General features: G+C 41.2%; 1 pseudogene; it reads left to right on the top strand.

Moving 5' to 3' along the window:
* Nucleotides 1–15,292, top strand: part of LOC116753992 — a 69,731-nt pseudogene that overhangs the window by 17,000 nt on the left and 37,439 nt on the right.

Raw genomic sequence — 15,292 nt, 5'->3', positions numbered from 1 at the left:
TTTTAACATTAGTGAAAAGCTTTTGTTATCATTATGTTTCGTTCTCTCTGATAGAACAAAATAAATGGACATTTTCTGCCACCTTGCTCTGCAAAGCTAACCAGGTCCTGGTTAACTTGCGACCACTGGAATGTGCATGCTTAGCTGAGGTCCTCAAGATCTATAGAACAATAAGAGGGAGGTCATCATTACATTGTTCTGTTATGAGCTTAGTAAGGGGTAGGAGAGGTAAATATCAAGCCTGCTTTTGGCAGAATGATCACTTAGGGGCAGCAAGGTCTGGGAAAACATTTACATGATTCTTTCCAGTCTCTGTGAATAACATTCACATAAGCTCTAATGAATATGTTGGTTTCCATAGCGAAATTTAGTCCAAACAAATGATACGGTGAAGCTTGAATAAGATGTGCAGAAGGTAGTGTAACATTGTGGTCACATGGCCAGTGGAAAACCAGCATCAACATTAGTATCATTGGCCCACATCTTCCTATGGGAAGAAAATATGGGAAGCATATATATCCAAAAGGTATATATTTGAAAAACATAAAAACACTAATTAGGAAAGATACATGTACCCCAATATTCATAGCAGTATTATTTACAATTGCCAAAATATGGTCGCAAACTAAGTGTCCATCAACAGATAAATGGATAAAAAAGATGTGGTACATATATACACAATGGAATATTACTCAGCCATAAAGAAAGAATGATATTTTGCCATTTGCAGCAACATGGATGGGCTTAGAGGGCATTATGCTAAATGAAATAAGTCAGAGAGAGAAAGACAAATACTGTATGATATCACTTATATGTGGAATTTTAAAAATACAACTAACTAGTAAATACAACAGAAAAGAAGCAGACGCACAGATATAGAGAACAAACTAGTGGTTACCAGTGGGGAGAGGGAAGAGGGGAGGGGCAATATAGGGGTGGGGGGTTAAGAAGTATAAACTGTTAGGTATAAAATGAGCTATAAATATATATTGTACAATACGGGGAATATAGCCAATATTTTATAATAACTGTAAATGAGTATAACCTTTAAAAATTATTAATTACTATAATGTACACCTATAACTTATATAATATTGTAAATCAACTATACTTCAATAAAAATAATAGAAAAATTAAATATGGAAAGCAGCCCAGTATTCAGGACTTTTTTTTTTTATGAGTCTAGTGTGAGGAATCTGTGGCCTGGTGATTTACTATAAAATTACAAAAAAATTTTTTTGTAATATTAACAGATTTTTAATACTGTAAAGTTGAAAAAAATTCACAGTGTAAGGAAGAAAATGAAAGCCATGTAAATTAAAGTTCCACCACCCTGAGATAACTACCATTAACATTTTATACCTACACAACACATAGCTTAAATTTTTACTTAAATGATATATGAAACATGCTGCTTTTGAATGTGACATCTTAGATCTTTTATGTTTTATGTCCTCTCTCCACCTTGTCATTTTTAACTGCCAAGTGTGCATCTCCCCATACCTTTCCCAGGACATATAATCATATATAAACACACATTATAGGGAAGTTTTTAAGTCATTGTTTTACAAAAGTAGAATTCATTATATATACATCTCTCCCTATTGCTTTTGTAAGTCAACAATAAGTTGTAGAAGTTCCTTCAGGTTCATTGGTATGGATTGAAATCATTCTTTAAAAAAGCTGCATATTTTTTCATGTCATAGATAAACCACAATATATTCATTCATTCTCCCACTGATGAATATTCCTTTTGTTTACAGGTTTTGCCCCTATAAAAAAGGCTGCAATCCATTTTTCTTGTTCATATATCTTTACATTTGGTGCTTTTCTGTCCAGGGAAAGATTCCCAGAGGTGTGATTGGCTGTGCCGATAAGAATTTAGATGGAGAGGTAACTCAGCAAAATGGAATTTGCTTTCTGGAAGAGGGGTACGACGGATAAAACTAGAGACAAAAAAGGTCAAGCAAATATTAGATGGTCGCTATCATGCTCTGAACATCAGATGTGCTCTAAAAATGCATGTTGATTAAAGGAATGAATGAGTGAAGGAATAATTGCAGAATTCCTTCTGTCCCCTTATTGTTGTAAATCCTTCAGTGAAGTGATAAAAACAGATTGCTCTTGTTCTTCTGTTGTATAAACCCCATTCCATTTGCCTCTGGAATTTAGTGACCTGGGGATGACCAGCCCGTTAATTCATGGCTATTTCTTGTTACACTTTATGTACCTAAGGTTTATTCATGTTGTGATAACCTACCTGAATTCCTCAGGAGGCCATGATGTCCAAGTCCCCCCAGACACTGCATCCTCAAGGCATTAGCATTCTCTCAGTCACTTCTACTCAGGACACCTATCATACCGTGTTAGTGCTGTTTAGTGATACATTCTCCCAAAGGTTCTTTTCCTTTTGCTTCTCTCATGTTCTAGTCCAGTTTTGATTGTAAATTTTCCAGACAGCTATCAGATGTCAGCACATTGAAGGCTTTAGTTATCTGATGGCCACTTTCCACATTTTCACTTCAAATATTTGCATTTTTATATCAATACATAAATCTCTCCCTGGGTATTTATATACCAAATCCAGGTTTGGATTAATTAATTTGGATGTATTACTCATACAATGAAAGGACATTCTAGTTCTAGAATGAAACACTTACATTTAGATTATTACAGTTGAGAAAGTCAAGGCTCATTATTTCAGTCACTTGCTAATTTCTAATGGCCCCTTGGTGTGCAAACTAGAAAACTTGAACAACTTAATCACCCATGAATTAGTTGACACAAAAGCAGCAGAATTTCATTTCAAAAAATACATCAATATTAGGATACATTGTCCATAATATTTTAAAATATTCATGAATTACATTTTTTAACTGTGACCAAATTTGGTAAATTTGTCTATGCGTTCCGTGAGTGTATGAATAACAGTGTACCAAGATTACAGTGAAAACATTTTTAAGTTTTTCCTGAGGTATTTTTTAGGTTTTTTTTTTTTTTTTGTGCTTCAGGAAATGACGAGACCACTACCTCTGCATAACCCAAGAGGAGGCCCCTCTTTTGCTCTGTCTTCAGTTAACCCTCAAGCACCCCTCAGAGTCTGTAAGTCACGGATCTCCTGTCTAAAGCTGGAACTGAGAGCCCTTAGGGACATGAAGGAAATAAGGTTTAAACGGCAAAACAGGGGAGGCTTCCTTTTAAATGCTAGAGAGTGCAAAGGAGAAGATGAAAAAGAAAACAGGAGAGCAACTACAATAATGAGAACCACTAATATCTATTGAGTGCTTACTAATAATTGGTAGCAATTTACATGTCTATTGCATGTATCTGTGTAGGAAGTTTGCAAAATTGGTTTGCAAGTATTACCATTTCCAGGAGGAAACGGAAACTCTGACACATAAATTTCCCAGGTTACTCAATTGGTGAATTAAAGCCGTGGACTGGAACCCGGGTGTGTCTGCCCCAAAAGTCCTTTATACAGTCAGACCTCCACTTGCCGCGGTTCCGCCCCGTCTCGGTTCCGCCTCCCAGGTAGGAGGGCCGACTGTGTTACTCCATTTTATACAACAGACTCGAGAGGGCGCCTGCTCTGGTGTGGACCGGGATCTTGGAACCAGTCCTCAATGGATACTGTATCACCATTTCCCTCTGTGGAAGTACTCCTCAGGGCCTGTGACCTTTGGGAAACTTGAGTGGTGCAGCAGGTAGAAGCCCTCTGTTTCTGTGGCCCATCATCTGCCCTTACCTCTTGCCCGCCCCCCCCCTCATTTCTAGTATCCAGATACCTAGCAGGGCTGCCTGCTGGAGCGGCCTCGGTTGGCTCTGGCCAATTCTTATGCTGTTTTTACCCTTGTCATGCCCTGCCTGGCCTCACTTTGCTCCAGTCCTCCCCACACCCTGCCCAGGAGTCATGCCCCTCACCATATACTCATCTCAAAGACTCATTTGATGGCGGGGTTCCTTAAAGCTTGTTGGCCAGCTTGTGGGATGGAGGAAGTCACAGGGGAAGTGTCAATCAGTGCAGGAGACCCAACCCCTGCAACACTTGGCCCGCCGGTCCAGGTACCTCGCGGCCTTGCTTCATGCACACCGGGAAGCACTTAACCTGCGGGTATAAGTCAGGACCACAGGCTGGCCTCCCAGCTCCAGAACTGAATATTTATCTTCCTAATCTAATTTAAATATGGGACATAAATACAAGGTTTGATGATTCCTGACTCCTGTATTGTCTGCTGCTTATTTGAAAGTATTGAGGACAAATATCACAGCCTGCCTACTGTTTCAATAAACAAAGGATACTGCCACTGTAAAGCCATCAGCCACTGCAGGCACCGCTGATGGTGCACCCAGAGGGGATTCAGGATGGAGAAAAACTGGATACTGGCCCTAGATAGTTAAGATGTATATGCAAGGAATGATTCAGTAAGCCCAGGCTCTTGCATCTTCCCATGCAGAGAAAAGCACTAAAATAGTTAACTTGAAATGAATGATTTTGTGATTAGCAGTAATCTCTTGATGGTCGACTACATTTTTTTCCCCCAGCAAATCTAAGTATCCCAGGTCCTCCCTTCGGTCTTCAGAACAGTCCCTCAGAGCTCTCTGGGGGGCTGCCATCCCGGGCTACAGCTGAGAGCTGTCAGTTAACTGCATTCTGAACTTTCTGCAAATGAGCAAGGAGGTAAGACCAGATTCTGGTGTTACTCTGACAGCATTTTATTTCCCTCCCAGAAGGCCTGTTTTGGAAGCACCAAACCTAAGGACAAATAAACACTACTTTTTTGGGACAATGACCTATATAGCTCCTATTCCCTTTACAATTACAGTTTTCAAGTTAAGCTTTGTTCATTGAGTGGCTGTCGTGTTGCTGCCGTTTGCCTATGACTGTGCACTGGACCATCTGCTCCATGTCCTGGTGATGCTCCCTAGTGGCAAACACAGTGAAGGTGCTTCAAGGACTTGTGAATGAGAAACCTTGCCTGCCATATCAGTAAACAAAGGATGTTGCAGTCGTCAAGCCATCGTCCCCGCTGGTGAGCCCTGAGGAAACTCAGGATGGAAACAGGATATCTGCCATCAAGCAGTTAAACACTGCGGCCATCCCCAATGGTGCATTCTGAGGAGACTCAGGATGAAAGAGCACAGGGTACTGGCCTTAGCTAGCTGAACTGCATATCAAAGGAATGATTTTAATGAGCCCAGACTTTTGCAACTTCCCATACATAGAAAAGCACTGAATTCATTAATTGAGATATCTGGTTTTCTTTAATTAACAATAATATTTTTGGCGTTCTGACTTTCCTGGTCTTTGTTGCAAAAACTACATATCCTGGCTCCTCCCCTCCCTCTTGGGAACCATCCCTCAGAGTGATCCCTGAGCCTGCCTCCCGGGCTTGAAGTCCTCAGAAAGTCTGCTAAATAAAACATAATTCTCAACTTTTACATCGTGCTAGATTGAGTTTCTAAATTCAGTCCTAGATTGATTTTCTAAATTATGTGAAATATATTTTATAACTGAAAATAATAAATTTATTTTTTAAATTGAAAAACATGAGTAGGATTTTTTTAATGTTTATTCTAATATTTACTACTTGATGAAAATTATTTTACAGAGGTTTGTCTAAACATGGGAAAATTCACTCACTATAATTTCTAATTATGACCAAACTTGAAAGGCAATGGCCTTTCAACATCCACATCTTCTTATTGTTCAATATTCTTGAAAATAGAAGGCCCCACTAGTCCTTGTGGGCACAGCGCTATCAGCTAACCAACCTCTTAATGGCACAGGGAACAAAACGCTTCACAATTACAAAACTCAAAGGATACAAACCAGAGTTGGTTCAAAACATCTCTTCACTGTTCCAGCTCTATCCCAACTTGGAGGGTGGGAAATCACAATTTGTGAACCCAGGTTAGTGAAGGACACATTTCCCCATGGACCAAATGTTTGATATTTTGCTTAGGAAGGGTAATGAATACACAAGGGAAAATGGAGAGTTTCATTGTAAAATGCCATACAACTGCTTTCGTTTAGATAATTACTTTTACCTTGTCTTTTCTTAGTAAATGGCTTTCAGAGTTGGTTGTTTCAGAACATCACATCAGAACAAAGTGTTTTTTCTGTTTCTGTTTTATTTTTATTGAACTTAAAATATCTTTGTTGTCAACCATTAGGCTGTCAATTTTTGTTCATCTGTTTTTAAAAATTGTCCAGAGTTCAGTGGGCAGGACCCCCTTTCCAGGAATGGGTGTGCCCTAAGCAAGGACTTGTGACACTCAGTTCCATGTGGCTGGCTTCCTCTCCACCAGGGGCCTCATCTGATGGGTCATTCCTGGTTCTTACATATTTGGAACAGCTCCCCTTCCCTAAATCAGCCCTCAACCTCTCTGGTCCCTGAGGCAGACTGCTCCTTGTTATGGAGATGATGTGTCAATTTCTCACAGACAGATGTGCTTAAATATATTTATTAATAATATATTTTGCTGTTTTAAGTGTCTGCATTTGGTTCTGACACCTAAGCTTGCATTTTCTCAGAGTTGACAGAAGAAAACAAAAATGACGTTTTCTTAGCTTTCGGGTGTTAAAAGTTGCAGCCTCAGCATAGGACCAACATAATTAGAAAAAAAATTTACTGACTGAGCATAATCCTCCTTCCAGGCATGAATCAAGAAGAGCCTCTGATGGGAAAGGCAGAATTGGAGAGGGAACAAGAGTCAGACCTTTGTAAGGGCTGCTAGACTCGGGCTTGACTGGGTGGGTAGGCGAGGGAGTGGAGGCAATGTTTGATAGAACTCTCTAGGTTAACTTTGGGAAACCCAGGAGTAGAATAACTTGTGTACTGCTTTCTGCCTGGAGATCTGAGAGATGGTCAGTCCCACCCTGAGCTCCTGTGCCACTAGGACCCCAGAAAGAGAGTGGAGGTGTGTATACGGGGCTGCCAGGAGTAGCAGACCAGGCTGAGGCATCCTCAGAGAGAACCCTGCCCCACAGCAAGCACCCTCCCGTGTGGCTGAGAGAGGGCCCACCGGCCTCCCCTGACAGAGGCCCGCAAGCATGAGCGGGCCTTGCCTGTGTCAGAGAGAGGGATGGATTCAGGGATTTCAGGTTCAGAACAAGAAAGAGTTCTGTGACAGACACCCATGGAGATGTGGTCAACCAGCATGCACCAAGGAAGAGAAGTGACACCATCCAGGGACTGAAAGGGACCACGTCTCAGCAGATGTCAAGGACCAACCATTTGCCCTGGAGTTAAGTCCACCCTGTGTAATCGAGAGAGGGAAAATACTGAATTTCACTGAGACTATTCCTAAAAACAAGTTTGTACTTAAGACTGGCAATTCCAAATCAACTTAGCTATTTTAGGACTCATACTGGAAAAATACGGTACCAAACAGAGGTTCAGGGGAGCTGTAGGAGTGTAAAGTTATATTTTGCACACCCAAGGTTGTGACCTGAGTACGTCTACTAGTCATTATAAATTGACTTCCGGGGATGTTTCCCTAAATGTGCCGGCCTGTTGAAGTGTCTGCTTTCTTTGACAGCCATATTTATTGGCATAGCTAAATCCATGGCTGTTTTAGCTTGTCTGACTTTTAATGAGCTTTATTTGTCTAAGTCAAGCTGGAGAGATGCACCCACTCTCAGGGTACTGGCAACCATGAAAGGCAGAATCTGCAGAGCTGAGGACAGAATCTGACATGGTAACATGTCTCAGATGAGGCTCTCCTGGGGTCACATTAATGTGAGCACTTGGATGGAAGCCCTGAAACCGAGAGCATAGAGGCTCCGTCTTACTTACATTTTCATCAAGTATCCAGATTGGTTCATGAGGACATAAGTTCTCAATAAATGTTGAAAAAACAGAGCCAAACTCAATGTATTTTCCCTCTTTTTGATTCCTAATGTCTTTCCCAACCTTGCTAACTTAGCCCTTTCCTCCCAGACAGCACTTTCCTCTCTGCAGAGGGTGGCGCCCCTACGAGGGCTTGCTGTGCTGCTGCTTTGAGAAGCACAGCATCAGGCACCCAAGTTCTCAAGTCCACTCCCACCCAGGCCAGAGACTGAGGACACAGGAGGCGAACAATGGAGGAGGGGAGAGGCAGGAAAGACCAAATGGGACCACACAGCCCAACTGCAGAGCAAGTCATTTGGCAGGGGCTTATTTTAAACTTCACGTCTCAGTGACTCTCTGTGGAAGAGAAGAAATTCATCTATCTTGCATATAGTTCTCCACAAAGAGGAGTCTGTGTCTCAGTGGCAGAATGCAGGAGGATGTTCTCATTGGATCATCTCAAACCCATCTGCTGTCCCTGAGCATGTGGGCCTCAGAGGCTGACTCAGTGGTTCTTAACAGTGGACAAGTTGGCCCTAGGGGACATCTGGCCATGTCTGGAGATATTTTGGCTGTCACAGCTGTGGGGAAAAATGCTACTGGCCTCTAGTGTGTAGAGACAGAGGATACTGCTAAACATGTTTGACCCCAGCAAAGGATAATCTGGTCCAACATGCCAATAGTGTTGCTGTTAAGAAACCCTGGGTTAACATTTTAATTCAAATTGTATTAAAAATGTAAATATTCAAAAAACAATTTACTGGTATGTGTTAGTTACACCTCAGGCACGACAGCCCTAGCAAGATTACCACACTGAATGGACAATATTTAAAACATCACTTGATAAGTAATTGACAAAATATGACCCTTGCCTTTGTCAGAAGTTTGTGGAAGTGGTAATAGAGAGGATAAGCAGTGATCTTGGCACCCACCAAAGTGTAAACGCCCTGCATATTGCGACTGGCTGCTTTGCTGGTGAAGCCTGTAGATTCTGTCGCACTGCAAGGGATGCCTTGGTGCATGGGCCACACCTCCCCCTTGGGGAGTGAAACACTCTGAGAGGCTGCGCTGAACACTCAGCTGAGTCCCTCCCTAAACACTGCCCTCAGCTGGGGTGAGCAGCCTTGCCCAAAGTCACCTCAGGCACCTCCTCAGTCAGCTTGAGGCCAATGACTTGTCTGAGAAGGAATGTAATGGATTCGAGGCTCTGCCGAGGGGCCCTCCTAGCCCCTGAGCTCACAGTGGGATCACCTGAGGCTTTTGTGTGTGCAGTGCGGTCGCTCCTCCCTCGGCCCAGTCCTCAGCCCTCCCTCCCCCTCACCACCCCTTGGTGCTGAGGGTCCTCCCCAGTGAACCTTCTCAGAGTTTGTTTCCCAGGGAACCCACATTGGGACATGCACAGATATAATAATTTTGGGCAAATTTAACGGTACCATGTAAAGATCTCTTTAGGACACATTAAGGTTGCAGAACAGTACAGAACAAACCAGGTGATAATTCATATGAGAACATTTTGTGTTCCTGTAGCTCAAGAGGGTTGGAGGGATAGTGAAAGAGAAAGTACTTTCAATGGATGCAAAGCTATTCCTTGAAATGATGTATGATGACTGACTGGAAGTAGAATGTGGGTAAACAATGTGATGTCACTGGACCAGTCCCTTTCTTATTTAAAAGTTTCAGTTTCTAGGTTTTTTTGCTTGTTTGTTTGTTTGTTTTCCTACAAATATCCACATGCAATTTATTGAAACTGACTAGGTGGGCTATGACATGGGAAGGACTCTGTAGTAAGTACAGCCTGCCCACTCACCTTACAATTCTGTGTTCGAAGAAGCCCGTCGCTTCCCCTTCATTTGATTTATCATCTTTAGTAGCAATATATGCTTCGGGAAAAATAGAGAACTTTTTTTCTGTTTCAATATGTATTTCTAATGGGGGGGAAAGAGTTTAGCAAAGACCTTTCAGCTTTTCCACATAGGAATCTGCATTTTTATGTAAATTATATTTATATAATGGGATTTGTTCTCCAAATTCTCTTATGGTCTCTATGATTCATCTCATTTGCAGACACTACAGAAGATGTGAAAAGTGTTGCTATGCAAGACTAAGGGCACTGATTTTTTTCTGTTACTGATTATAATAATGATGTAGATGCATATCAATAACATATGCAGAGCAGACAATAGGTGTGTGGGTTGAAAGGGGAATTGGAAATAAAAGTGGAGATTGAATTATATCCCAGTGAGGCTGCTCATCTTTGTGGTGCTTATTCTTTAAGCATTTTAAACCCTTAGGGACTTATTTCATGTTGGCATTCGGTCAGAAGGCATTGCATTGCACACCTGTCTCTATTTCAATCTAATTGAAGGTTATTTTATTCCTGATGAGTGCCCATATTGTTATAATGTATGAAATATGATTTATATTGGAATAACAGAGGACTAATTTTTTTTTTGCTACCAGTTATCACACTCTTTTATTTATGTCACACTCCTTCCTCCTTTGATAAGGCAAAGTGCTTTCATAAAATCTCATTTATTTTCATAAAATTTCTGAGGGATAGATTGGGCATGTTTAAATTTCTTTTTCACTATGCATTAGGAAGTTGGGACTTAGAAAGTGTTGCCCTTATATCACATATTGGTTTGGGGCACAGTAAGTTGCCATCATACTTGGTGGCAACCAGAAGATTAGGAGAAAAAACCCAAAAGTTTAATTTCTATGAAGGTCGGAATATACAGCAGAACTCCATCAAAGCCAGCTTTATCAATTGTCTATTTGTCATTATTTGACTTGAGGCTGATTTGAAACTTTTATTTTCATTCTTTGTGGATATTGTTCTTTGGGGTTGTTTTTTTGGCCACGCTGAGTGGCTTGTGGGATCTTAGTTCCCGAAACAGGGATCGAACCCACACCCACAGCAATGAAAGCACAGAGTCTTAACCACTGGACCAGCAGGGAAGTTCCTGGATATTGTTACATAAACCCTTTCTTGGGGAACGCATTGAACTTGCCAGAGAAGAACAATTGAAATGAATCTTGATAATTGCAAATGAACCTGATCTGTTGCTTAAAAAGGGTCCAACACAAACTCTACTTGAAACTAAATATGAGCAGTGAGTCCTACTATCTGGAGGTTTAGAATACACATGAGCAGGGCTTTAATATTTGTAGCACAAAACATGGTTTTAGCTAAAGGAAAATAAAATGAACAAAAACCAAATTTATCTCTGGGGTCTGTGAATATTTTTAACTCCAATTTCATCTTCCTGTTCTGAGTGGGAGGGAAGGAGTAAGTGTCCAGAGTAATAAAGAACTTCTGGAAAAGTATCAAGAGTTTTGAGACCCTGAAAAGACTATTGTGGAAGGACCAAAGACTCAAATTTTAAATGAAGGCTCCATCCTTTGTTACTGATGGCATGTATGCAGCAGGCAGATAATAAGGTCAACTTACTGGTCTTGGTGGTGAACCACTCAGTTCACTATGCTTAGGTTCTTCAATTGATGAATGTTCTTTTATGCTTTTATGTGGAACTAGCTTAGTCAGTTGAGCAAGCAGACCAGGCCCTTTAAAAAAAACTGCTTTACTCTGTATTCAAGGCTTTTCTCTCTTTCTCTTTCTTTTCTTTTTTCCTTTTGTTGCACAAATTGTTCTTTTCCTGTCTCAGTCAACAGGCAGCCTTGGCTATGGCCATCCTCTGTTGAGGGCACTGAGGTGGCTTTGACACAGGAGCAGTGAGTGGGGTCTCCATCACTCACACGCTAGGACTCAAAGGATGGGGATGATTTCGGTTTGTGGAGGTGCAGCACGGTTATCTGAAAAAGTGTTCTTGTATCTGAAATGAGTATTCCAATGACTCATTAATATTCTCACTTTACTCATATTAAACCCATCCTGACTAAAGGAATTTTTCTTACAACTTTATTCTCTGTTGCACGTAATAAATAATGAAATCTATCAGCAAGGCATTTCCAGTTATAATTAGCATATGTGATGCCTATGTGAAGAGGGAATTCAAAGTTTCTCTACCCTGATACCCCTTTTATAACCCTCTAAAGAGAAGTTAGGGCGAGAGCAATCACTCTCAAAAGCAAATGTGTTGTGCAAATGCTAGAACATCCTGGAAGGTTTTTTTTTTTTTTCCTAGAGCTGGTGTCCCCTAGGTGGGTTGCATGGATGTGTTTTCTTCTCTGTGTCTGGACTTAAGAATCTGGGCTCAATCAGCCCTAGCCAGCTCTCACTTTCACTTTGCCCACATGCAGCCAAGTTTACTACTCCCATATCAGCCTGAAAAACCTAGGGCAGGTGGCCTGGTCCACTTTAATATAAGATGAGTATTGAGTAATCTGCTCCCTCTTTCCCCTTGTCTCCATCTCCAATATCCCTGGCCCTAAGGGATGTGGATTTTCTTTTTCTTTGAGTTTTAAGATTCAAGTTTTGAGTCTGGGTTTGAGGGGAAGAAGGATCCCCAAGTCTCTAACCAAGGCAAAAAACGGAATTTTCCTGTGGTCCAGCCCAATATCCTAGTTCCTACAATGGATTTTGGACCCAAAGCTTAAGCTAAATAATAAAGTATTTTGCACCTCTTTGCACTCTTTATATATAAGTATAGCGTTCTCGGGAAGAAGGCTGTATTTTACTGTGATCTGGTGGAGAGAGAATTAGACAAACTTGGCTCTGCCACTGTAGTAAATGATTCAAACAAGTTATTTCACTTGAGCCTGAGTCTCCCAACTGTAAACTGGTTGTTAAACACTCTTTGGTTGTGAGGATTTATTACAATTTATTAAGATTTAAAAATTATCTAGTACAGTGCCAGACACAGAACATGTGTCTATAATATGGAAACAAAGATGAAATGAGCACATTCTAGGCTAGGAAAAATGTTTGGCTACTATTAGATTTATTATATAGAAATGTGCTTTCTGCATGTTTGTAAGTGTCTAGCATTCCACTAACAAAGCCCAGGGGTGAGTACTCCTCAGGGCTGCAGGAGCCTGGAGGAATGAGGAATAAAGCAGAGGTCACAGGACAGTGAAGCTCTCTTAAGGCCGAGCAGGCAGCAGTGGCTGGCTTGGATGAGCGCGATAGCTTTGTGAAGCCCCTGAAGATGAAGTGAGGAAGTGAGGGTATTTATCATGTCCAAATGGTGAGGCAAAGTGGAAATGAGAGAGTGAACAGCTTGTGGGGAAACTACCATACTAAGTCATGTTTGCCACCTGCTGGGGATAGATTTATGGCTTACACCACACAGGACTTGACAGAGTGGGATTCCTGGGGCAGGGTCTGCATGTCTATCTGTTCATAGGATTTGTTTCCAAGGCTGCATCCTGCTTTCTTCCTGAGCATATTCCGCCTCTGTATCTCAGGTATCTGTTTTTCCGCTCTCTGTCTTAAAATCTTCTGACCACCATCACTCTCATCCTCTTTGACTTTCCAAGAGCTGCTGAAACTTAAAAGTCTCTAGTAGGCAGTCCCCACAGAGCATGCTGGGCTGCTGGCCCCGCAGATGAGGCCTCATTCTTGTTGTGGATGCTGTGAGTCTCCTCAACATCCATTAACATCCTCCCCCATTAGCATTGACCCTGTCTCCAGCCTGGCTTGGTGTAAACCCAGAGGGCAATCGCCTCCTCCTGGCTACAGTTCTGGTCATTTACAACAAAGCCAGTCAGTGTCTGGCATGCTCCCAGCTACAAGGGTGAGTTTGGGGTGGTTCAGTCACTGAAAATGTGAGGAATTCTGTTCAAAGGTTGTAGAACTCAAGCTCTGTGTCCTACTGGTAAAGTGAGGAAACATCAGTAGCATTCCTAGGGCTTAGGTGAAGCCACGTTGGGATGGCCCTGACTGCGAAGGAAGGGCGCTGTGTCCTTATGACATCTCTGTATAAACCAACTTCAAGGCTCATCCAGCCTCTGGACTTCCCAATAAGACGGACTAGTAAGTTCTTTTTGGACATTTATTCTTAATTGCTATTGTGAACATCTTAATGGATGTAATTATGGGTATGTGCCTCTGTGTACACCAGATCTCAGGAACTCCTCATTATGGATGAGAGTGCCAGTTTGAACTCAGGTACCATAGGTAAGGCTGCCAGAAAGAGAAAGGAAGATGCACAAAAATGTGTGCTGCACAGGGTTGAAGAAGCTGCACGGAAACAAAATCCTCAGTCTTGCAAAGATGACAGGTAGTTCAAAGGCTCAGAAAGGAACTTGTTTTTGGTTAATGCACTAAAGCAAAAATCTACCAAAATATAACTTTTGGGGAGAAAAAGAATTATTTTAAGATCTGACTTTACAGTTTCAATTGTAAACCTCCCTGTCTCACCAAAGCTTTCAGTCGATGCTTTTAACACTAAAACCTTGTGCAAGTGGATTCTGGTGGCAAACAGGAAAGAGTTTTCAGTTTTACATCTGGGTTGACATGGTACAGAATAAGAGTAAAACAATTCATAAGCTAAAACAGGAGCTCAGAGTCAGAGGTTAATCTGAATCCATGACTTCATCCCTCTCAATGTTTAGAGTAGCTAGAGGAATGATCTCCTCTCGTGGGGTGTGATTCAAGCTTATTTTATTTGACCGGGCAGAAAGGATTTTTTTTTTTTTTTTTTTTTTGGTAAAACCATTTGAGTTACATATAGGAGGGAAAAATTACAATATACATACTTTTGAATTTGTACAGATGCCAAACAAAATAATCTCAATATAGCATGAGATAGGTTAAGGGTGGTGCTATTTCCAATTCCAAATTGAAGTCAGCAGGAAATAAATTATTACAATTGAACAATTTTGAGTTTAAATATTTTCATCAGTCGTGTTGTTGTTTTAAGCCACCTCTCGTGTCACTTTAGGGATGGACACCATTGGTTGTGTTTTCCTGGTTCAAATTCTAGAGGATGCACATTTGTCTATGCTCTCACATTGGCTGCAGCCCATTCCTTGCATTTCATATTTAGGAAAGCGGATATCTCTTTGTGAACCTAACACTTTGAGCCTGGGTTTACTATGTACCAGAATTAACTGAATTTATTCTGTAAGTATAAAAGACTAAGTCTTAACTAGAACAAAAACTTCAGAAAATGTCAGAGTTGTAAGGTGTAGCTTTTCAAGTTTATTTTCAGATTTGATACAGAAAAGAGAAACAGCTATAGTATGTCTGCATTACTGGCATCATACGATTTACTTTTCATAGAAAAATAAAAATGAAATGGACGTTGAAATGAAAGTTGTTTGTTAACCAAATTTAAATTTAGACCTTATGGCAAGAAATATGGAAAAAAGGAAGAGCTGTCTCCAGCCATACTTAGCCACGTGCTGGCTGAGCCACACCCCCACCCCCACCCCACCCCGCACCACTTCCCTCAGGCTTCTCTGGAAAACACTCCCTTTACACATCTCTTTCATAAAAATCCCCACCCCAATCTCCCACCAGGCACAGTAATATGTACAAATAATATATTAAAAAT

Source organism: Phocoena sinus, chromosome 5 (assembly GCF_008692025.1).
Source record: "Phocoena sinus isolate mPhoSin1 chromosome 5, mPhoSin1.pri, whole genome shotgun sequence".
NCBI classification, from domain to species: domain Eukaryota; kingdom Metazoa; phylum Chordata; class Mammalia; order Artiodactyla; family Phocoenidae; genus Phocoena; species Phocoena sinus.
Note: the sequence above shows the minus strand (reverse complement) of the source record. Positions and strands in the feature narration are given on the sequence as shown.